This window comes from Anser anser, assembly GCF_964211835.1.
Source record: "Anser anser genome assembly, chromosome: 24".
Lineage (NCBI taxonomy): Eukaryota > Metazoa > Chordata > Aves > Anseriformes > Anatidae > Anser > Anser anser.
The window spans coordinates 5,570,404-5,593,574 of record NC_139745.1 but is presented as its reverse complement, the minus strand read 5'-3'; the positions used below and the strand labels follow the sequence as shown (position 1 = coordinate 5,593,574).

At 62.1% G+C, this 23,171-nt stretch overlaps 1 protein-coding gene and 1 long non-coding RNA gene across 2 annotated transcripts in view; one reads left to right on the top strand and one right to left on the bottom strand.

The window, feature by feature from the left end:
• COL8A2 (collagen type VIII alpha 2 chain) overlaps positions 1 to 22,681 on the bottom strand; it is a 33,419-nt gene extending 10,738 nt beyond the window's left edge. Inside the window, exon 1 of the mRNA XM_083810446.1 lies at positions 22,517 to 22,681. The gene's annotated coding sequence lies outside the window, so the exon portion shown is untranslated. The remainder of the gene's footprint in view (positions 1 to 22,516) is intronic.
• On the top strand, positions 3 to 13,985 carry LOC310886198. Its single transcript, XR_014575242.1, has 3 exons — positions 3 to 8,497; positions 8,574 to 8,611; positions 8,650 to 13,985. It is a non-coding gene; the product is annotated as an uncharacterized lncRNA (long non-coding RNA).
• Positions 22,682 to 23,171: the final 490 nt, after the last annotated feature.

Here is a 23,171-nt window from a genome sequence, read left to right as displayed (position 1 = left end):
CGAAATGGCAGTGAGGGGGGACCCGAGCCCAATTTCCACCCCTCGTCCCACAAGGCTCAGTGGTGAGCATGCAGCCAGGGCCCTGGGAAGGGTCCTGGGGGAGTGGGGACACCCGAAATTCCCTTTCTCCGCGCCCCTGGAAGCGTTCCCCTTCCTGACACGCACCAGCCGGGGGATGCAGGATAAACGCACGGATCCTGTGCCATAAGCAGAGCCCTGCCTGCCCAGGCAGCTCCTGGCAGCCCCAAATGGTGAGGTCAGAGCCCAAACCTTGCCGCGATCGGGGTCAGCTGCGGTGCTTCATGCACAGAACCAGGAGCTCCCTCAGAGGGCAAAGGACAGGACCCTCAGCTGGGAAAGCCCCGGGGATGGCTGCGGAACTTGGGAGCAGCAGCCTCGGCCTTAAGAGCCTGTTTATTTAAAATAAACACCCTCTATAAATACACCTCTCCTCTAGCAACATGTTCTGTGCCAGCCCCATGTGCGGAGCTGCAAACAGATTGATTTGCGGAGAACATTTATTTTCAGAAGCTTAAATAACACGTGATGCCAAAGAGCTTTGCTGGTATTTTTTTTTTCCCTCCTCCTCACAATAATTGACCCGTGGTGGTTATTAATGAGAATTAAGCCCTTCGTCTCTCCCTGGCGGGGAGGCAGGGACAGGGCTGCAGCGCGCCGGGATTTGGTCGGAATTTCTTGGATCGCTTTTGCTGAAACAGCAGCGAAAAAAAAAAAAGCTGCAGCGCGGAGGGGAAAAAGAAATAAATAAGCTAAAATATAATTAAACCAAATTAAGTAAAGGGAGCCCTGGCGTGGGATTGCTCCCCGTGCTGCAAGCGCTTGGCAGGTTGGCGGAGGCCTCGTGTGCTGCTGGGGCTGGGGGCATCAGCAGGACCCTGCCGGGGTCCTCGGCAGCGCCGAGCGAGCGCCTCGCCGGCCTTATTGTTTGCAGGGTTTAGAAGAGGAACGCTTATTTTTATGAAGCATTATTTTACAGGGGTCTGTTTAAGGGGGAAAAAAATCCCGTTTTTAAGGGACTACAGCTGTAAAAATACGGTTTCTGCTAAATAAAAGAGGAGAACAAAATCCTGAATCAGCTATTTATTTGTTTTCCTTACCTGGAATGACCCCCGTGCCTCTGGCTCTGACTCCATCCCTTCCCCTCATTTCCTATCTCTATTTTCTGCCACTTGGGCTTTGCTCAGACTTGTTCCTCCCCTCGATTCGGGAGCTTTCGCGGGATGCTCCCTGTTGCTCTGAGCAGCCCGCACGGCAGGAGCAGCGCCTTGGCACGGCTCAGCCCGAGTGCCGCCGGGTGCCACCAGGGCTGTGGCGATGGGGACAATCCCGACCAGGTGGCTGGGGCAGGAGGAGCTGCAGATGTTGGGACACCCCATAGCCATCAGCAGCACCTGGAGCCAAAAGGAGAAGGGGGACGGGGACGGTGGCCACGGCGATCTGCCTGCTTTGGCTCCGGCTGCGGTCTTGCTGCGCGCCGGGTGCTAAATCAAGGCGAGCTGCTCCGTGGCTGAGATAAGCGGCCATGGATCACCTCCAGACAGGGCTTAGCTCGCCCGTGCTCTCCTTTAATGCGGCCGGGTGGCTTCACCTGTCCTGCTGAGGGGGCTGCAGGGCTGCAGACCTGGCCTGGGACCCCGCAGGTGGCTTAAGGCAGGCACTGGCCGCTGGAGTCCCTGCGATAGGCGGTAGCCCCGGGCAGTGACTTCATAAACTGGCAATGTCTGGAGTTTCATCTGATGGATCAAGTGTGCACAGCATGGCTAAGAAGAGGCTCTTTCATGCCTGAGATCTCCTGCGTTAAGTAATTCATCACTCTTAACAGCCCTGTGATGTGTCCATCCTTGAAGACACCGCTGCGAGCTGGCTGGCTTGCCAAGGAGCCAAAAATCCCGCAGGGCCAGCGGTTCAGGAGAAAATTGTCTGCGGCCAGCAGGGACGGCACAGGGGGCTTGTTTTTCCCACCTGGAGAAGGGGAGATGTGCTGGGGGCTCCGCGGGTCCGTGGCACAGCCCTTCCTGCCCCCGAGCACCACAGGATGAGGCCACCATCCCCTGCCCGTCCCTGTGCCGTACAGTAGTTGGAGCACAACCTCCCCGGCCAGGAAAAACAAGCCCAGCAGGAGCAGATGGGGCCGGAGAGTTTATAAAGGGGGTGCGTTCAGGGGGCTCAGCCAAGCCGTGCTGTCCCTCCCAAGGGGCTGGCAGTGGGGAGCGGGCTCCGGAGCAGCGGGTGCGCGGCCGGCCCAGCGCGGAGACCCCTGGCACGGCTTCAGAGCGCGCCGCCGCCGCGCTAGCTGTGCAAGTGTCTGCTCCCCTGGCACCGCGCGAGCAGACGTGTTAAAAACCCCTGGCACGCAATGAAAGCACCGGAGAAAAAAAAAAAAAAAAAGAAAAAGAAAAAAAAATCTCACACTTAGAGCACGAGAAACGAGACAAGAAATGTCACCTTGTTCTCACAGCAGCGCCAGGGCTGGGGGAGCGCAGCCCCCGCCGCGCCAGGAACAGGCTGCGCCTTGTGCTCGCCGAGCAGAGGGCAGGGGCGTGCGGCACGGGGGCCGGATCCGGCAGCGGCGGTGCAATCCCGGCACCTTCTCTGCTTTCGCTTCCCGGCCCCGTGTCCGAGCCCCCGGCACGGCCCCGCTCGCAGACTGCTGCAGCCGTGCGCTCCCCTGCGCTCACAGCCGCGGGCTTGTTAGCGCGGCTGCGGCTGATTTACGGCCCCTGCTCTTTCGGTATTAACGATGGGGCTGGCAGGCGGGCGCAGCACCCGCTCGCTTCGACGCTAATTATTTTTTAAGTCAATATATGTGATCCACGGGGGATCCGCGATTGTGGTTGGAGGTCAGTAAAGCGCAGAACTTGTTTAAACCCAGCAGTAAAAACACCGTCAGCACTGGCCCCGGCTTCAGCCCCAGCCCAAAGCCACGGCCATGCCAGCCCCGGCCATGTTCCCGAGCCCCCACTTAGGTTTGTCACCGCCCTGTCCCTGTCACCATCCCAATGCCATGCACTGGGAGCACTTGGGACAGGGCATGGGCACCCCACTGCAAAATGCAGTGCACGGGGGGACGTCACGAAGAGAAAGCACCGAGAGAGCAGCCGGCGCGCGTGGGTGGGCTGGAGGCGGCGCGGGCTTGGACGCCGCCGTGTCCCATCGAGCCGCTCCATCCTCCGGTCATTTACAATAAAAAATAAAGCAGGGAGGTTTTCCAAGTTCAACATGGGGCTGGACCGGCTCCAGCGGGAGGTAGGTGATTTGGTTTGCGCTACACATGCTTTAAAAATAATAATAAAACGAGTCAAAAACGAAAAGTGAGCTATTGAAAGGGAGAGCGAGCACGTTATTTCCGCAGGCCGGGCTGCGAAAGCCAAAGGCATCGCACAGCAGCTCGGCCGAGCAGCGCAGGAGCGCGTGGGGAGAGTCTTGGCATGGGCGAGTCCTTAAATGCATGACACCTGATCCGATCCAAAAGCTGCTGTACGCGCCGCACGGATCCAGAGCCTCGCCCGCCCTTCATCAGAGGGAACAAGAAAACATTTTCCTTGTCGAAAAGAAAACACCCCACCCCATCTGCACGCAGCTTCCTGCCACCCCGGGAGTGCCGCGCCTGGCCCCAGCACACAGCTGGCATGGTATGGCACGGCACGGCATGGCATGGCATGGCATGGCATGACAGGGCACAGCATGGTATGGCATAGCATGGCATGGCATGACAGGGCACAGCATGGCACGGCACAGCATAGCATGGCATGGCATGGCACGGCACGGCATGACATGCCATGGCACAGCACAGCACAGCACGGCATGGCACGGCATGGCATGGCACAGCACGGCATGGCACGGCATGGCATGGCACAGAAAGGCATGGCATGGCACGGCACGGCGCATCACCCAGCAGGCTGCAGGCAGCAGCTGTGTCCATCCGTAGCGCTCAGATCCAGGCAGGAGCTGCAGCCAAATTAACCCCGGAGCTGGGGGCTCTGCGCTAATTAACCCCCGCTGCGTTAATAACTACCGCAGGGGGAGGCTGGGGCCAGGCACACGGGCAGCCGGCACCCGTGGAGCTCGGGACGCCCGCGGCCGGGCTGGGGAGCAGGAGGGGAGCGGGGCTGGCGCTGGCGCGGCTGCGACGGGGGCGGCTGCTGCGGCGGGAGGAGTTAGAGGGCTGCACAACACGAGGCTGTAGGAAGCCAGACTCCGCTCGCTGCGCCGGCCATAAAACAGCTGGTTTGCACACAGCTGCTAAAAAGATTTCTGCAAACCCCAAGCTGGGTACTTCTCCCTGTCTTGACTCGCCTCCCGACACGCCTGAGCCATGTGCGGCGTGCGGAGAGTGGCGAGCGTGCGGGGAGCATGCCCTGCCCCCGGCGGCGATGTCCTGGGGATGCCAGGCTGATTTTTGGGACACAGCGGGGACGCACGTGGTGCACGCTGCTCCAGCACACGCTGCTCGCTGTGCACGCCGCCCGGTGCCCGCGGTTCATCCTGCCTGGAGCCGGGGTGCTGCCGATGGGGTCGGTGCCGCCGCTTGATCCCGCAGCCACCGGGTCAGGGATCAGCTAAGGCGGATTAATGCCCCTCGGCGTGTGCGTGCCGCAGCACAGCGAGGCGTGAGCCCGCCGCAGGTCACAGCTCAGGGCTTAATCCCTCACCTCCAGCTGTCAAAACTCCTCCGCTGAGCGCAGCGGAGCCCCGGGCTGATCGCTGCTGACGCACACGACGAAGCCATCCTCCGGGAACAGCTCCTCGCACCCCCCGCCTCGGCGGCACCGCAGCACTCGGAGACGTGGGCAGAGAGCCCCACGTCTGCTCTGTCATGGACACGGGTCAGCACGGAAAAGCAGGGCCCTGACCTGCCGAAATTCGGTGTTTCTGCTCCTACAGGGCTCTTCACAAACGGCCTTTGTGCGATCGCCGCGGGCCCGGCACGCACCGGTGGCTGAGGTTTCCCGACCAGCCCAGCCTGGAAGCAGCACCCGCAGCCCCAGGATGGATCCAGGCAGCACGAGCAGGGTGTTTGTCAGTGCTGCGGCCCTTCCGCAGGTCTCACCGCACCAGGAGCCCGCTTCTGGGGGGCATCAGGAGCAGCCCCTCGCCCAGCAGTGCTCAGCCAACCCCTGCGCCCTGACCTGCTGTAATTAAGCAGTAATTAACAGCAGCATGCTCGGGCTGCTCTGCAGCCGGGCATGGAGCCGCACGCTCTGCTGGAGGCTCAGCCCGGCTCAACGCACCCCTGGGTGCTGCAGACGGGGTTTCAGCCCTGATGGGGCTGCTCCAGCCCCCGTGGGACCTGACGGGCGTGTTCCCCCGCAGCCAGCCCCGCGGAGGGCTCCTGCTCCCCGAGCTTCCCGCTCCCGTCCTCCCCCTCCGAGCTGCAGCCCCACCGAAATACCAGACTGCGCGCAGCATTAATAGCAGGGTTGCCTGCCAGGTGCATAGTTTGACCAGTCGGATCACACATGCCAAACCACAGGTATTTTATGAGACGTTTCCTGTTATGAAGACATTTTTGTGGGGATTCTTTTTTTCCTTCCCCTCTTCTTCCCCTCTCCTCCTTCTCCTCCTCCTCCTCCTCCTCCCGGGGGGACGGTGCCCTTCCCAAAAAAAACGAAAGGACGGTGCGGAGCGAGCCAAGCACCGGGGCATGTGGTGAGGTCGGTGATGCCGGGGCGTGGTGTCCCTGCCTTGTGCCATGCAGCACCTGCACGGACACCGTGGGATGGTGGCAGCTGCAGGACCCAGCCCTCTGCAAGGCGCTGCAGTGTTTGTGCAGGGTCCACAGGGACCAGCACCGCTATGTCCTCGCAGGTCCCACGCAGAAGCAGGGTTTCAAACCCGACGGGTGTTTTGCAAAGAAATCCGCCAAGCCCGGAGGGCCCCGCAGACAGCGATTCCCATGGCAGGGAATTTGCAGGCAAGCGGCCACGAGCCGCAGACGTTGAAACCGGCCTCGTGTCGGGGTCACCGGCTTGGTAACGAGCTGTGGTCCCGGCTGGAGCCTTTGGGTGCGCAGCCTGCGCTGCCCCATCCCACACAGGGACGCCGCACAGGGATCTGCAAAGGTTGGGGAGCTGCTGCCCGGCCCCACCGAGCAGCGTGGGGTCTTCAGGGACATTTCATTATTTGTTGCAGGTCCCTGTCCCTTGTGAGTGTGCTGAGAAGAGCGGCGTTAGGGCAGCACCACACCAAAGGCGCACACAGCCGTGCCCCTGTGCAGGATCAGCCCCGTGCCTCTCCAAATCCCATACACCTGCTGCATCCACTGCACCTGCCCGCGCATCCCCAGGGGGAGGTTTCTGTATCTGGATGTGCCAAGGTCTCAGGCATCGCCCGTGGTGGGAACCCAAAGCTGCCTGGCGTTTTGGGGCCGGCAGCTGGTGGGAAGAGCCGCGGCCGCTCAGCCGGGCCCCGGCCAAAGCCGCAGCCCAGCCACGGCGGCTGAGTGCTGGTTGGAGCGAGCGCACCGCGGGGCAAGGCGGCTTGGCGCTCTTCCCTCCTCCTCCAGAGGGCTTTATTCCTCTGTGTGTTTTATAAATAAAAGCGATCGCATTCGCCCGGTCTCGTCAGGATGAGCTGTGTCGGTTTGTGGGACAGCGAGTGTCCCAGAAGTCACCCCGAGGATGCACTTGAAGGCTTTATGCCTGGGACGTAGGAGCAGGGTGCTCAGGGCAGCCCCACGATGGGGGATGATGGAGAATTATCCACGGTGGGAGCGTGGCCACAGCCAGGCATCTCCTCCCATCCTTCCGAGCTGCACCCACGGCAAGCAAAGCGTCGTCAGCCACCTCCTCGGCACCCGGCGACCCATCACTGGGGCAAAATTTGGGGCTGGGGGTGGAGGGGGCCGGGGCTGCCCGGCTCCTGCCAAGAGCCGGGGGCATCGGGGCTGCTCCAGGGGCAGCAGCTGGGGGCAGAGCTGAGATGGGGGGAGAAGGCAGGCTGGGCGCACAGCCCCTCGCTCCTCGCTGCGTTAGGATCTAAGCAGCAAACAGCTGCTCCGCAGGACAACCCTTGAGACCGGGTCCAGGAGCTTCTCCTTGCCCGGATCCAAACGCTGTTGGGACAACAACCTCCCTTCATCACCCCCGAGTTCACAAAAACCTCCTCGGCGGCTCCGGTTGGCGGCACGGAGCCGTCAGCCACAGCACCCGTAGCCCAGGATGGATGCGCGCCGCCCATCGCCAGCCTCGTGCCATGGCAGGGATGGAGCCGGGGCACCGGGAGCCGAGGCTGCTCCTCCTCGTGCCCCGCGGCTCCGGTGCCACTGGTGGGCTCCTCGTGGTCCCGACGCGGTCCCGGCATCCCCACTCCATTCTTTTTCCAGGCTCAGCACCACCGCGCTCCTCGTCCGTGTTCTGGTGCTCTCCTGGCCGCCCAGATACGACAGCAAATTTGTGAGCTGCTGTGAAAACTTCTTTCGGGTGTGAAATGCCAAAGTACATAATCCTAGCCTCCCGGCTCTCTGACAGCGAGGCTGGCTGCCTGGGATGGGAAACTGTGTTTCAGTGTTTATCCTAACAGTCGTTTTATTTTAATGTCACGGGTTTGAAATCCCGTCTCCCTGCTTTTGCTGGGCCCTTTGATCCCCGTTTCCTCTCCTTTTCCACCCAACCGGGCGATTTCCCCTCCTGCATTCGCGCCGGGCTGCTACAGGTGGTGGGGACCCGATGGCACCCAAAAAACCTGGGGCAGTGCCACCAGTGTTGGGGCCACCGACCCCACCTGGGGCCTGGGGGTGCAGCGGGGTCGCCCCATGCCCGGGGAGCTGCGGTGCCCCCCGTGGGGTCCCTCTGCCACCATCCCGAGTGCCCGAGCCCCCGGTCCCACTGCTGCTGTGCCGCTTCTGGGGTGAGCACGGGGAAAATCTTGTTTGTGCTCCTCTAATATCTGCCTTCTGTTTTGCATTTGCCGTTTCTTCAAAGATACGGTGCGGCCTCTGCCAAGATTCCTGAGGAGATATCCTCAGCAATGCAGACCACGCTCCCCACCAAATTCAAAGAAAACAAATGTCAGGCCAAGGATTGATATGAAATAGTTTAAAAATGAGAAAAAGCTGCCTCAGAGCTAGGTTTACATTAAAATAAATTTCAGGACTGGGAGCCTCGGCGGCGTTTCTGCTCGGCAGCGGGGCGGAGGGCGGGGGGCGGCGGGGAGGGATTGGGTTACCTGCCAGGGAGGTGCCGCGGCCCTGCCCAGCCCCTCCACAGCCGCCAAACCTGGGCACCCCGGGGTCCCGGTCCCACAGCCCACAGTCCTCTTTCACCTCTTGGGGCACCGCACCCATCCCTTCCCCGCCGCACCCATCATCTCCCCGCACGCAGCACCCAGCAAATTCCCCTGGTGGGGTGCTCGGTAGCCCCCGGTGTGATCGCCCACCCCGTGCCCGGGGTCTCCCCGCTGCGGGGTCTCGGGTGCGGTGGCAGCAGGGTTGGGGACATCGTGTGGGTGGCGGGGATGGTGCTGGGGGGGACAGGAGGTGCTGGGGGGGGACGGGAGGTGGTGGGGGGGACAGGAGGTGCTGGGGAGGACGGGAGGTGTTGTGGGGACAGGAGGTGCTGGGGGGGACGGGAGGTGCTGGGGGGGACGGGAGGTGCTGGGGGGGGACGGGAGGTGTTGTGGGGACAGGAGGTGCTGGGGAGGACGGGCGGCGCGGAGGCTGCACCCCTCTGCACTGTGGGGCCCCTCGCCTGGTCCTGCCCTCGCTTTGCCCTATAAGGATGACTGACAAGCCCAGCCTTCGCTCGGGGATTTCACGGGTTTAAAGCATGTGACTTTTCTGCGTTCTGTCAATTAACTCATTAAAAAAAAAAAAAAAAAAAAAGAGCGTGTGGCTCCCTCTGCCCGGACCCAAACACCCCCATCTTCCCCTGCCAACGCAGCTCGAGCCCTTGGCACCCCGCGCCCCCTGGGGCACCCCCTGCCCACCATCCCCGTCCCCTGCTGCACTCGGGTGCCCGAAGCCCCGCTGCTGAGCCCCGTGCTTTGCTCCGTGCCCCTACACGGGGCTCAGCACCGAAACGCCCGCCCCGGTTTCCCCTCTTGCCCCCTGCACGTCCCGGCGGCGCGGGGAAGTCTGCGCCGGCCGCACTTCAAACGCGCTCACGCCCCGGCGAGGGGATCGGGTGCGCGACGCTCAGACATTAGCTTAGTTTATGTTATTTAATTTAATTTAATTTATGTGAGCCGATGTGAGATCCCAGAAAGCCCGAGGTGTTCAGTGGAAACTCTGACAAGCCGCTACCATAAACCACGCTCCCGTCGCCCAGCCAGCGCTGGCTCCGGTGCTCCCGGCTTGTATTTCAGATTTTCCCCATAATGACCGTTTTCGGGGGGAATGGAGGCGATCTGGATCCTTTACACCCCGGAGCAGCTCAGGACCTCTTAGCAGAGCTGGATGCAGCGCCCCACGAGCCTGCAGCACCGGAGGAAGCAGCCCCCGGGTTCCCGAGGGGCTCAGCTCCGTGCCCAGGGGGACGCGGCCCCGCAGCACGTGCGCGGCCGTAGGGACGGAAGCGGGCTGTGTTAAAACCAGGCCGATCCTTCCCAGAACCCCGTTTGGAAAAAATTCCTCCAGCGCTGTCACAAGATGTTTCAACACCACTGAATCAGCTGTTTTGATTTTTCAATTTGAATTTTTTTTTCCCTTTTTTTTTTTTTAGTAGTTCCCACATTTCTTTTGTCTCGGAGCTGAAAGCCTCGCAGGGAATTCCAGCCACTCTGCTTCTCTGGAGATGGCTCCAAACCTCCCGGCCCCCTCTGAACCCCGTGGCAGAGGCAGCCGAGCCCCGTGCCCGCTGTCCTCACCCTGCTCCCAGGGTGTGCAGAGGGGGATGAGGGGCCCCGGGTCGCCCAGGACCCCGAGGAGCAGGGGATATCTTGACACCCCCCAGCCCCGACCCATCGCAGCTTTGCAGCTCCACCCCTGGGACAAGGCTTGTCTGTCTGTCTGTCTGTCTGCCCCATCTATATTTGCTATAAACAAAGAGCTTCAAACCCCGAGTAACGCTAATCTGCAGCTAGCCGAAGCCACAATCTCATTACCGGGCTCCTAATTTCCAGTGCAATCCAATAGCTGGTCTAATCTGCTTTAAAGGCTTCCAGATCCCGAAGCCTCCCTCTGCCTGCGCCTGGCCGGACCGGAGGGGGGAGCAGAGCCCACCCCGGCCCTTCCCCTGATATTTCTCCTTCCCCCAGACGTTGCCACCAGCCGAGCTGTCCCGAATACACAGCGGGTCCCAAACACACCGGGGTGGCCGCACCGATGATGATGGGAACGACCATCCTGGGGGAAAACGGACACTTCTGGACCCCACTCGGGGAAGGTGGCCCGTAGGAGCAGTGGACGCAGAGTCACGAGTGGGTTTGGGAGAACTGCTGTGAGGCTGGCGACCTGGGTGAGTTTAAACCTTTGGTAGCAGCAGAGCCAGCCCCGTGTCCCGGCAAGGCAGGGAGCGCTTGACTCGGGCGGGCTTTATTATCGCTGACCCTTTGCCAAGCCAAATGACGGACCCGGAGCTCAAGCACCAGCAGCGAAGAAGACGCAGAATGTTTTCTTGGTGGGACTTATTTATTTCTGTAAGCGACGCCAGCCCTCAGACAGATGAGCAACCAGGGCTGGCTCCGCTTCCCAGTGCCCTTTTGCTCCCCGGCTCCTCCCGATGCGCACCCAGCACCCGCAGCGACCCCATTGTGAGCCCCCCTTGTGCCCCCGGCAGGAGGAGAAGCCAAAACCCGCCGGGCATCGCGGCCCCCGCAGGCACCCCGCTCTTCACCTCTTTCCCACGTGTCCGCGTCCCGCTTTTGACGAAAGCAAACAAAACCCCGCTGAAGCGATCTTTTTTTAAGGGCAGATTTTGCATGAAAAAGCACAAGGGCTCGCGGCGGCGGCGCTGGGCCCTGCCCCGTGGCACGGGGGCCTGGGACAGCTCTGCCCCTTGGCCCCCGTCCTGGCAGCACCATGGGGGGAAATCGGGGAGTGCCTCGCCGGGGCCATGGGGGGGGTGGGGGGGGCCGTGCCGGCCAGCCGCGCCGGGTGCAGAGCCGGGGCCGAGGGACGCATTTATTACAAAACCTTTTGTTTGGGCTTCAAGCTGGAAAAACATTCGGCTCCTATTTTCCATGCACGGCTCCCCTCCGGGCTGTGTCATGCGGGAGCCTCCCTCTGCCCACGCTCAGCACCCGCTTCCCAAGCCCCGCGGCGGCTCCGAGCCAGCGCCGGTGCCCGGGCGGCATCCAGCCGGAGCGGGCAGCGCGGCCGGGGAGCCTGCTCCAGCCTCCGCGCTGGGGCAGCTGCTGGTTCCCATTACAAACCAGTTTGGCAGCACGATGGAGCCGCACCGCGGGGGTTGAGGCCGGGGGCTCTAGCCTCGCTGTCCCTGCGCTGCCTCTGCTCCTGCCCTGCACAGGGGGAGTGGAGCTGAGGCCACGTGAGGATGCTCTCCGCGGCACAGCCGTTGGCACAGCGCACCGGGACACCATTCACACCATCCCCACGGCGCTCAGCAGGTCCAGGGATGCCGAGGGGCCACGGAGGCAGCCGGGCACCGTGCCTGCCCGGGGGCTGACCTTGGACCAGGCACTTTGCAAGGCTCGGAAATCACACGGGAGCCCAGAGCGGGGCACATCCATCACCAGACGCTCTGTCCCGAGGGCGGACAGCGCATGAATCTCGGTCTCTGTTACTCAATTGTGCCGTGCAAAAGCCCAAGCATGCAGGGGTTCCCGCAAGCTCCCAGGAAAGCCACCATGCATGGATCCCGAGCACTGCCAGGAATCCCAAAATAACCCTGCAATGCAAAAAAGCTGCCCAGGTGCCAGGCAGGAGCACGGGCACGCATGTGGCTCATCCCCACGCATGCACAACTGCACCCTGTGGGGCCATTTGCGCCCTGTGCACCCCTCAGGAGAAGCCCCGGGCATTTTCCTGTTTCTGTCTTTGAGGAAATGGGAAATGTTTGAGCCCCCGGCTCGAGCGTGCCGCGCTCTGGAGAGCTCTGGGTTTCTGCTGTGGCTGCTGCGCTGCTGTGCTTCGCCTAGGATTTATGGGCCTTCATATGTGGCAACGAGACATGGGGAAAAAATTAAATCAACCTATTCATCCTATTTTTCTAGAGGACAATTATAAAAAAAAAAAAAAGAGGAAAAAAAAGAACAGAAACCCTTCAATTTTTAACCCAAAAGCTATCGTGCGGGGAGCAGTGCAGGGAAAGGCTCCTGCAGCTGCACTGGGGGCTGGGTGATGCCCACAGCTTTCCGAGCTCAGCACCCTCATGCCCCAAATCTCTGCACCTAGAGGCTGGTGGGACCACGATGGGGCCGGGCAGCACCAGCTTTGCTGCTGATGGAGAAATAACTGGAATTAGCAAGGCTTGCCTGAAACGGCAGGGAAGCCTGGGGGGATGCGGGGCTGCTGCGGTGCTGAACGGGCTCGGCTGTGCCTTGGCACCCCGTGAGCCTCCTGGTTTCCCAACAGGAGCTCCCCGCTGCACAAGGCCAGCCTCCCATGCCCTCGGATGATCCCTTCCAGGCCAGAGCTGCGGGGAAAATCTGAGGCAGGGGAAGTGCCTGCAGGCGGTGAGCCCCCGGGTGGCACCCGGTGCCTGCTCCCAGAGCATCGTCCTCGCTGGGGACAGGGACAGCCAGCCCCAGCGCCAGCCGGGGACATCCCAGTGGCAGGCTGGTGATGCAGGGGATGCCTCCAAGCCAGCCGAGGCAGCTCTTCCCCGTGCTTCCCAGCATCACGGAGGGAAGCGCGGAGCTGGTGCAAGGCGGGCGCAGGAGGGACGGAGGCAGCAGCCGGGGCCAGCCCTGCCTCCACACCCAGACCCTGGGCTGCTTCTGCGAACAGCCCGGCCACGCGACCCTTGGCGGGGCCGCGAGGCTATTTCGGGAACTTTCAGCACCACCCAGAGAGGTGTCCGACGCTTTTATTTATAAACCCGCTGGCTCCTGCCCAGCTACAAGCAGCTCTCTTGCAGGAAAAAGCCCAGCGGAGCCAAGACAAACAGAGTCAGCAGCATCCCTGCGCGGCAGGAGGCGATGCCGGCCGGGCCAAGGCTGTTCCAGACGAAATGCCCGGCCCTGGGGGCCCGAGAAAGCAGCTCGGAGGTGCCCGTGCCCAGCTCGGGGTGCTGCAGGACCAGTCCCCATCCGCAGCCCAGACAGCGGTGCCGTGGCTCCAGCGCTCCCCATGCACGTCACCGATGGAGATGCGCGCGGTCAAGACGCAAACCCTGCAGGTCCTGCCGAGAGGCCGAGCTCAGGGGGCTGGAGGTGAGGGCCCAGCCTTATCCAGGGGGGCAGAGGGGCTGCTCGAGCACCCCAGGACCAGCTCCGGACCCTGGCAGCATGGCCACAATCGGGTTATTGTCAGCGTGCCGCCCGGGACACGAGTGTGCAGGGGAATTAAGCAAACCCCCGCATTTTCTGCTGGGCACACTCGCTTTCCCAACACCGGCTAATCCCCTAAGCTGCCCCGTCGGCACGGCCCCGTTTGCAAGACGGGGACGCCGGCTCCTGCCTTCTCCCCCGGGTGCAGTGGCAGCGGTGCTCGAGGGCACCAGCACCCGCAGCGGGCCCCAGGTGGGCGCAGACAAAGGCGCAGCGAGCGCAGGCGGCGCTGGGGACTCGGCTCACGGGGTCCTTTTGCCGGGTGGTTCTTGGAATAACAAAGTGCATCATCCAAAATAGCGAAACCACAAAAGGGGATCGGCTTGCAGCCCGGCGCACAAAAGCCCATTCCTTGTCTGGAGGCCCCCAGTGCCCCCCAGTCTCCTGGAGAAAACTCGATTTAAGCAACAGAAGCGGCCCAGCCCCGCACGCTGATGCTGTCCCAGCAAAACGGGGAGCGAGCAGGGCTCAGCACCCTCCTCGGGCTGGCAAAACCCATGGCCCACCTCAAGGAGTGCCTGTGCATCCCCAGCCAGCTGGGGGGGACAATAGAGTGACTGGGGGGGACACGAGGCCGTCCTGATGTGGCCCTGCTGGTACCTGCCGGGAAGGGAAGGGAAGGGAAGGGAAGGGAAGGGAAGGGAAGGGAAGGGAAGGGAAGGGAAGGGAAGGGAAGGGAAGGGAAGGGAAGGGAAGGGAAGGGAAGGGAAGGGAAGGGAAGGGAAGGGAAGGGAAGGGAAGGGAAGGGAAGGGAAGGGAAGGGAAGGGAAGGGAAGGGAAGGGAAGGGAAGGGAAGGGAAGGGAAGGGAAGGGAAGGGAAGGGAAGGGAAGGGAAGGGAAGGGAAGGGAAGGGAAGGGAAGGGAAGGGGTGTGGATGGGAAGGGAAGGGGTGTGGATGGGATGGAGCCCGTTGGGCTCAGAGGGATGCAGCTGTCCTGGCAGCAGGATGCAGGCATGCGGCCACCCGGCTGGGCCAGATTGCCCACTCGCTGCTGCCAGCTCACCCTGCTGTATTGCAGCCCCCCCAAATCTCACATTTACCCCACATTAGCATTAAATACTTAGAAGGAAAGGGCAGCCCCAGCTCCGGCAGGGCTCAGACAGGAGCAGGGAAGAGCAAGCCACAAACACCCCTCCATCATAGTGAAATATGAGGCCTGACACCTGCTAAACCCTCTAATCCTCCTCTTATCCACCACAATCAGCTCTTTAAGGCAGGTTTGGCGCACGTCAGCCAGGTGAGAGGGGAAGATGTGTGAGCCAGCGAGCTCCCAGGCGCGCTCCCAGCCCGGCTCCAGGCTCCTGCTGGGGATGCTGGCGGAGCAGGGCAGCACCCAGGGTAACGGGGTCTGGGCTCTGCTTCCCTCCGGGACCTGACCCCAGGGAGCAAAACCCCGTCAGTGCTGGGCCCAGAGGGGTCTCACCGGTGCTGAGCTGCCCCTGTGCGTCCAGCGATGAGATGGATGCGGATTTATTCCTCCCGCAGCGCTTCCCTTGCTGCTGGCTCTCCAGCACCGAGAGCCCTTCATTTCACTACTCCAGCCCCAAAACCCACTTCAAGTCCTTGCAACCGGCCACCTGAGCAAGTCCACTTCATTTTCACCCCCAGGCTCAGGCCCCAGCAGCCAGAGGACTCAGCAGGCCGTTTACCAGGACCTTTCCCAGCCAGGCAGGATGCCGCAGCCCAGCAGCAAGCAGGCAGCCGCTGTCCTCGCGCCTGGCGCTCACCCACGGGGCGGCCTCGCTGGCATTTCCCTGACCTTTGGGGACAAGCAGCCCGCTCCTCCCACGGCCCTGCAAATGTCAGACGGGAGGAGACAGCCGTCAGCTTCCCCCCAGACCCCGGGAAGGGACGGATGGTCACAGAGGGCAAAGCCGCCCCCGCGGAGGGGATGCGACTGCCGGGCAAAATGACAAAATCTGGATGTGTCAGGGGGGAAAAAATGAAAAAAATCTGTGGTTTTTGAGAGCTGGCAGCCGTGCCCTTTTCCTGCTCAGCACCACCCGCTTGCGTGGGCACGGCTGGCTGCGGGACGGTCCAGCATCACCCCTGCTCCCTGGGGGATGCTCGGGCACAGGGGGGGGCAGGGGCTCGCAGCGCTGTCGGTACCCGGGGAAGCCCCCGCCCCGTCCGTGCACCGTGGGGAATTCGTGTCTGCCCGGCAGCGCTCGGTGCATTCCTGCCGTAAGCACCGCGGATTTGCTGTGCTTTATGAAAAACGAAAAGAATGTTTCAAATGAAATTAATTCTTAGGAGCCCAACATTTCATAAAAGCGCTGCCTGGGCACGGTTTGGCACGGGCCCGCGCTTATACGCTGCACTGGCCTTCCCCCGGGGGAGGAAAATACCCGGCTCAGTATAAAATAATTACAAACTCATTGTATAGCTCCGCTTATAAGTGCTTGGAGGGGCTCTGGGGTCTCATCTGAGCTCATAGTTTACATTCAGCACTAACATCACACATGGTCTTGGAGAAACAACGCCGAGGAGGCTTAACGGCAACGGGCACAGGAGGAAGCACTGAGCAGCGCTGAGCGCACCCGGGGCAGCGGTGCTGGCTGGCACGGCGTTTGGCACGGCCTGGGGCTGGCTGTGGTGCAGACATCTCTGCGGAGGCGGCAGGAAGGAAGGAGCAGGGTGCGGGACCCCGGCGAGGCACTCCCGGTGCTCAGCGCCGCCCCGCCTTGGCGGGGGAAATGGTAACAAAAAAAGCAAAAAAAGCCCCCCCCAGCTTCCTTTGGATGCAGACAGGGGATGTTATGCGAAGACGCCTGGTTCTCCCCTTCATCTTTACAACATAAATAATCAAAACCGCGAAGGCCCCCAAGACCCGAAACCGCTCTGCACCACCTCTGCCAGGGGATGCTCGGTGCGGCACGGCCCCTGCACATCGCCGCCCTGACCCTGCCACTTGGGTGATGCAGAGCACTATTTCCCTCCGTCCACGAAGCCAGAACTCCCCCAGCATGACACCCAGAGCTCTGCGGGCACGTGGCCATTGCGGGGCTCCAGGACCCCGGTGCCCTCCGTGTGCCCGAGGTGCCCGTGCCCGCTCCGAGCAGCGCCGTGGTCGGCTCCTGCGCCCGGGCTGGCGCACAGGACGGTGAGGTTTCGGGGTGAGGTTATCAGTGAGACCCCGCTGGGGCCCAAAGGGTCTGGAATTAATGGCAAAAGGAAGACAAAGGTATCGCTGCTGTAATCCTAACCCAAATCTGCGGGGATCTGACCCATGGCTTTCGAGTGCCAGAGTGGCACTATCAGGAAATACGAAGAAACAGCAATAAAAGTAGGCTTGTTTCCCTGCGCCGGCTGGCTGGCTTACAGAGCACTGCAACAGCTGAATAATACCTTTCTGAAGTCATTGACAGTGCATGTTTGAGGCTGAAAATATGCTTATCTGGCAAAAGCCCACATACTTAACCTCGGCGGGTACCGGCGGCTCAGCCTGTGGCTGTGGGAGCAGGGCACGGAGGAGCCCAGCAGATCTTGCACGGCCTCCCCGGGGCACAAAAATGGGACGGGAGAGCTTGCTGGGAGCTGCTGACACCGAGCCACTTAAACGTTAGCAGGATGCGAGGGTGATAAGTGGCCGATGTTGAAATTAAAGCTACGAGGAATGCAAAGGAAGCTCTGCAGCTCCCTGCTGTGCCAAGCCTCCCCTCGCCTTATCAGCACTCCCCTGAAAATGACGGCTGTGTGGTCCTGACATTAAATCTTCTCCCCACGGCGAGGTGCAGCTCCCCCACGACACCCGAACGCTGCCAACCTGGTGCTCCCCCTGCACCCGTGCTCTCACCCCGAGGAGCCGAGCCTGGAGCAGAGCCAACGTCTCGAAAGCAAAAAAAAAAAAAAAAAGTGCAGCCAAGGCTTCCAAGCGCCGTGGTGAAACCACACGATTTTGATGGGAAGCCATAAATCAGTCCCAGGCTCTCTCAGCCTCCGGTAACTTCTTAAAACAAACCCGGGCTGAATTGTAGGACTTGTAAGGAAATGGGAAAGCAGGTGAAGCGGCCGCAGGCTTCGGGCACCGCGGCAAGCCTTGTGCACAGAGCTGCCCCTGCCGCCCCCGCTGCCCCGACGCTGGCTGTCCTTACAGACAGGGCAGCCTCCACCTCCTGCAGCTCGTGCCCCCTTGGCCAGCAGCACCCCGAGCGGCACGGAGACCTGTGGGTGCACAAAGGACGCACGCAGCAGCAGGAGCAGAAAAGAAATCCCCCCTCTAAACCCAAAGAGCCAAAGACACCTGCCCTGCCCGCAGCTTGGGCACCGGGACGTGGCAGAGAATGGGATGAATTCCCCCACGGCTGCGGAGAGCCGGGCGCTGCAAGCACAAGGTGGTCTGGCTGCAGGGGCTTAGGTTTCAGAGCAAAACAAAGAGGAGGCTCTGATTTAGCTAATGTGCCCCAGAAGAAAGGCTGTATCCTTGTTTGCTCCCACTGCTGCATTGTCTGCGGATAAAGATGGGGACAGATCTCATCTCGATACCAGCAGTATCATCTCATTCATCTGGACGGGGCTCTTTACAAGACCCCTTCTTTACAATTTAGATCCCTGGGAACTTGGAAGGCAGCAGTGAAACAAAACCCTCTGCAAGAACAATAACGAGGCTCTCAGCAATGGCCAGGGAGATCTGCATGGGAGGAAAAGAGAGCGGCGAGATCCCAGCGATCGGGGCTTTCTGGGCTGCCCGGGCTTGGGGATGGTTTGCAGAACTCTGCTGGTTTTGGGGGGGATTCCTGGGGCCACATCCTGCCCAGGGAAGACAGTGCTTGCTGGGGGCTGAGAGTGCTGAACCTCAATGCTCAGGACTCGGGTCTTTGGTGCAAAATATCCAAGCTGGGAAAGCCCCGGCCTCCGCCTCTCTGTCTGCCCCCTCGCTGCCCGTACAGAGCCGCAGGTGGACATGGAGATGATTTTCCTCCTCCCCAGTCATTTCTTGCCAAGCCCTGTCCTGCGCAGAGGCGCCCCAGAGAGTCTCTAAGGACAAACATCTCCAGATGGGACAGAGGGACAGGCTCAGCCCCAGGGAAGGCCGCGGAGACGAGAGCTGCTGCAGAGCAGCCGGGGATCTTGGCTGCGGCTCCTGCCTGTGATCCGCAGCTCTGCCGCCTGAACTCGGATGACACCGGGGCCACAGGAGGCCAGAGCTGCGCTCTGCAGCTGGGTTGAGGGTACAGGAGAGAACCTCACGCAGCTGCTTTTGGGCTCCTTTTTTCCCTTGTCCCTCTTCTAACAACCCCCAGCTCCTGCCTGCGGTGCTCGGGAGCAGGTCCCCAGGGAGGGAGCAGGATCTGGCCACGGCAGGGTGCCGGGGGGGCGGGTCTGGAGGGATCACAGAGGGTTTGGGGCAGGACGTGGGCATGGTGAAGGGTCGGGATCCTGCAGCATCTCCCGAGGAGCCACAGGACGCACTCAGGTGAGCTGGGGCTGTGCAGCACAGCACCCGACCTGGCCACCCGACCTGGCCTCTGCTGCCGGCCGCGGCCCCAAGCAGACATTCGGGTGGCACGCTGAAATCTGGCCGGGCGAGAAGGCCCCCCCTTGGCAGTGGGGTTTCATCTCACCACGTTGTAGCCCGTAGATGATGCTCAGGGTTGCGCAGAGACCAGACAGTCCCGGGGAGGAGGCCAGACACACCGGGATGGGACTCAAGAACAACAATGGTGATGAGGGGAAAAGGGAAAGCAGCTCGTGGTGTCCGGCAGCGCCTGAGCCGTCCCGTGGGGCCAGCGGCACTGGGCTGAGCCCAGCAGGAGGGAGGAGAGTGTGGGGCGACGGCCCTGGCATCGCCTGCAGCCCCAGGGGGCTCCGGTCCCACGGGATTTCTGCAGGATGCAGCTGGGGGGCTGCCAGCAGCACCCAGTCCTCTCCCCAAAACACCCAGGGGAGAGCAACCGCAGAGGGGCAGGGAGGCTGGCCCTGCAGCCGGGCAGTTAATTGGCCTCTGTAATTAGCTGGCGAGCGAGCGCACGGGGCACCGGGCAGGCTGTGGGGAGCCCCAGGGTCTGCACCTCTCCAAAGGGAATTGCTCAGGGGGAGCACCTGGGGGAAACCGAGTGAAATTCGGCGTCTCTTCATCCCTCCCCCTGCCGAGCTCCTCGGTTTTGTTGTCACAGACGTTTTCTGTAGCGCAAGGGAATGGAAACTCTGCCGCTTCCCGAGCTGCGGACAAGTTGAAATATGAGAGAATGACAGAGGGGGTGTGTGAGAAAGGGGAAGGGAAGGGCCCTGCACGCCCCTTCCACCGGGGTTAATGCGTTTCGCAGGTGGCCCTGCCCAACGTGCTGTCACTGCCACGCTGCCCTCGCCGCACGGCTCGTGGGGAGCCCGGCTGCAGCACGGGCACCAGGGGGACGTGGGGGCCCAGCCAAGGTGGTTTTATCACCCCAAGACCCCGAGACGAGTCGGAGCATTAAAAGCAGGCATCGTTATCTCACCCTTCGCAGGAATCTCTGCGCCCCCCACGAGCAGCCGAGCGCGCGGATGCACCACGCGGCGCCCGCGTCCCGTGATGGATCAGCTCTGAAAACAACACCCTGCTAATCTTCCTCCCCAGCAGCCATAAAACTGTCTTCCCGGTTCCTTCAGAGAGGATTTACAGCAGCTCGAAGCAGCCCAGAAGCGCTGCGTGGAGCGGCTGCTGGAGGCAAGAGCACCCCGCGGGCACCGGCCCCGCACCTGGGGCGCATCCTGGCAGCGGGGCCGTGCCCGAGCGGCTTTTTCCCCTTATTACCTCCCAAACCGACGCTCCCCAGCATGGACTTGGCAGCTCCCCTGGAGCATGCCAACGCCCCCAGGGACATGCCTGACCCCAAGACACTTTCGCCATCGGTACCAGCCCAGCTGCCCCCCCCCCAAAGGGCCCAGGAGGGGAAGGGATTTCTCAACGTTGAGCCGAGCGCAGCGGGCGCGGAGCAGCCCCGGGGTGGGCAGCGTGCTCACGCCAGGCTGCTGAATTGTTGCTGCGGTTCCTGCGAGGCAGGGGGGCTCACCCTTCGCTGGCCAACGCTGGGCTCGTGCCCCACGGAAGCACCCGCTGCCTTGCAGCAGCTGGACCCCCCCGTGGGGCTGGGGGGCTGCATGCGCCCCCCAACACAGCCCCACGGCCCCCCTGGGTGCCGAGACGCTTACGGCACCGGGACGTCGGGGTGAGACGGCCGCTGTAGCGCTCCCCCCGCCCCAGTATCCAAATGGGAAACCGAAAACCCGACACAACGCGAGCTGTGCTGAGCCCCTGCCAAGAGCCCCGGACAGAAATATCCTTGATTTCACCAAGGTGTGAATAACTTTTGACACTTCTAGGGCTTATTGCCGTAAAAATCCCCCAGCAGTCCCCATTCACACTCCGCGCGACTGTGTTTCATATGAATGGAACATATGAATCAGGGCGAAGGGTTTAAACGCTTCCCCGTACAAAGCGAAGCTCACTCCCCTGCCTCCGCCGCCGCAGCCGGGCTCTGCGCAGCCTGAAACAAAGGGCACGGCAGGAAACGAGCACAACGCTGGGTCACCAAAGTGCTGCTCGGCGGTGGCATCCCACGGGGATTCCTTCAGCTCGAGCCAGCGGGACAGAGCTGGGCGCCTCCGAGCACCTCTTACAGTCCTAACCCCGCACCCTGGCACCGTGCGCTTCCCAAGCTCCTGACAGCTCTCGGGTTCAGACCTCGGGGTGCCCTTCAAGCCGCAGCTCAGCACCCCAGCGCGCAGTCTGGAACGAGCTGAGGAAGAAAACTTCTTGATTTTCATTCCTCTGCCCCAGCGCGTTAGGAAATCCACGCCCTGCTGTGCGGCAGCCCCGCGCGGCCGAGCTCTGGCGGGGCTGCGGGGTGCGGGAAGGCGGGCAGGCTGCCCGCTGGAAACGGGGCGATCCTTCCTGTAAGGATCTCTCTCGGGTTTTTGGAGCACTTTTGTTTTCGCTGCTTCTCTTGCCCCCAGGCAATAGGGCGAGGAGGAAAAATGTAATTCGAAGCCCGGCCGCAGCCTGGCTGGGTTTCTAGCTGCGCGATTTCCCCTGGCATCGCCGCCTTCGCTCCGTGCGCGCGTCGGCTCCCCCAGCCCCGGCGGCACACGGGAGCTGAGCAGGGGCCGGCGGGGGTCTCACGGGTGCTCGTGTCCCCCGCCTGTAATATTCAGCCCCTCTGAGAGATGGGGCAGAGGCAGAAAACCACAGTGAGCCTCAGGGGTGGGGTGCTGCCCCGCACAGGGGGGGCCCACAGCCCCCAACCCGCTGCCAGGTCCCTGTCCTAAATTCGCCGGATCCGGCCCCCGAAAGGAGCAGCTTTGTTTCCCAGTGTCCCTCGCAGACAGATCAAAACTGCATTTTTACAGAAGCAATAAAAATCCCAGGAATTCACCGGCCTTATGATTTATTAAACATGTTCCTTATAGCAAAGCTGCCCATAGATGAGAAAATAGCTCCGGCGGGTTATTGCCTCGCCTGGGGCTAACGCACGGGGGGGGACCTGCCGTGCCTCACCGGGACTGCTCGGAGCCGGGGAGCTCGGTAGGATCGGGAGCCAATTAACAGCAACACTCTTAAAAAAGAAAAAAAAAATCAAATAAAATAAGCACCTTGTGCTTGCCAAGGTGTTTGGGAACGAGCTGCCGCGACCTGCCCCGGTGCTGCCGGTACCCGGGAGCCCTTGGGTGCTGAGGTCTGCCAGGGATGGGCACCCACGGGGCAAGGGCATCGCGGCACCGAGGTGCAGCCGGCGGCAACCCCAAAGGTCGCAGAGCTTTCCCCCAAACACTTTTTGTTCCCAGCAGGGCGTTTTGCAGCAGGGGATAGAAAGGTCCGAAAGTTGGGGCCGGGCAGCGGCGGGGTCCGGTTGGGTCCCCCCGCGGTCGATGGCGCGCGGCGGGTCCTCGGGGCGCAGGAGGCAGGCGAATAAAGTGGGCCAGGGGAAAGAAGGGATGACAAAAGGGAAAAATAAAGAACTAAAAGCATGCAGGCGAGGAGAGGGCTGCAAGGAGGACCGCTCCGCTCCGCGCGGGGAAAAGCCACGGGATTTACAGGGTCCGGTGATGGGGTCCCCCCGAGCCCCCAGCCCCATCTGCCCGCAGCCAGGTGAGCGGGGCGGGCTGGGGGCCGCAGCGCGCCCTTACCTTGGCCGGGGCTCTCCCGAGGCTCGCAGCGGGGGCTGGAGGCGCAGCCGAGCCGAGCCGAGCCGAGCCGAGCCGAGCCGCGCTGCCTGCCCCGGGCGGGACGGGGCCGGGACGGGGCCGGGGCCGCTCTGGCGGCGGGCGCGGGGCGGCGCGGGGGGCGCGGAGCGGGGCGGAGCGGGGCGTGCGGGACCGGGGGAGGGGGCGAGGGGGCGGCTCGCAGCCGGCTGGGCCGGGCTGGGTTGGCTGCGGAGCCTTTTCCTTCCCTCTTTTCTCTTTTCAAAAAAAAAAATATTTTTTTTCTTTTTTTTTTATTTTTTTCTTTCCTTTTTCTTTCTTTTTTTTTTCTTTTTAAATTTCTTTTTCTATTTTTATTTTTAATTCCAGCCCAGGATTGTTCCTCCCTTCCCCAATCATCTACAGCGACTACATGCAAAATAACGAAGTGCAGCCCCCCCCCCTCCCAGCCAGCCCCCTGCACGCTGTCCACACCGTGCCGGGGCACTTGGCTCCTCGATGCTCCACCGGCACTGCTCGCACCCCAAACCCTCGCTGGGTGCAGTGCCCCGGGGATGCTGGTGCTGGAAATAGTGACCCTGGTGGTGGAAAATGAGCTCCCTCCATCTGCAGATCCCCCAGCCCCAGGCTGGGCGCTACC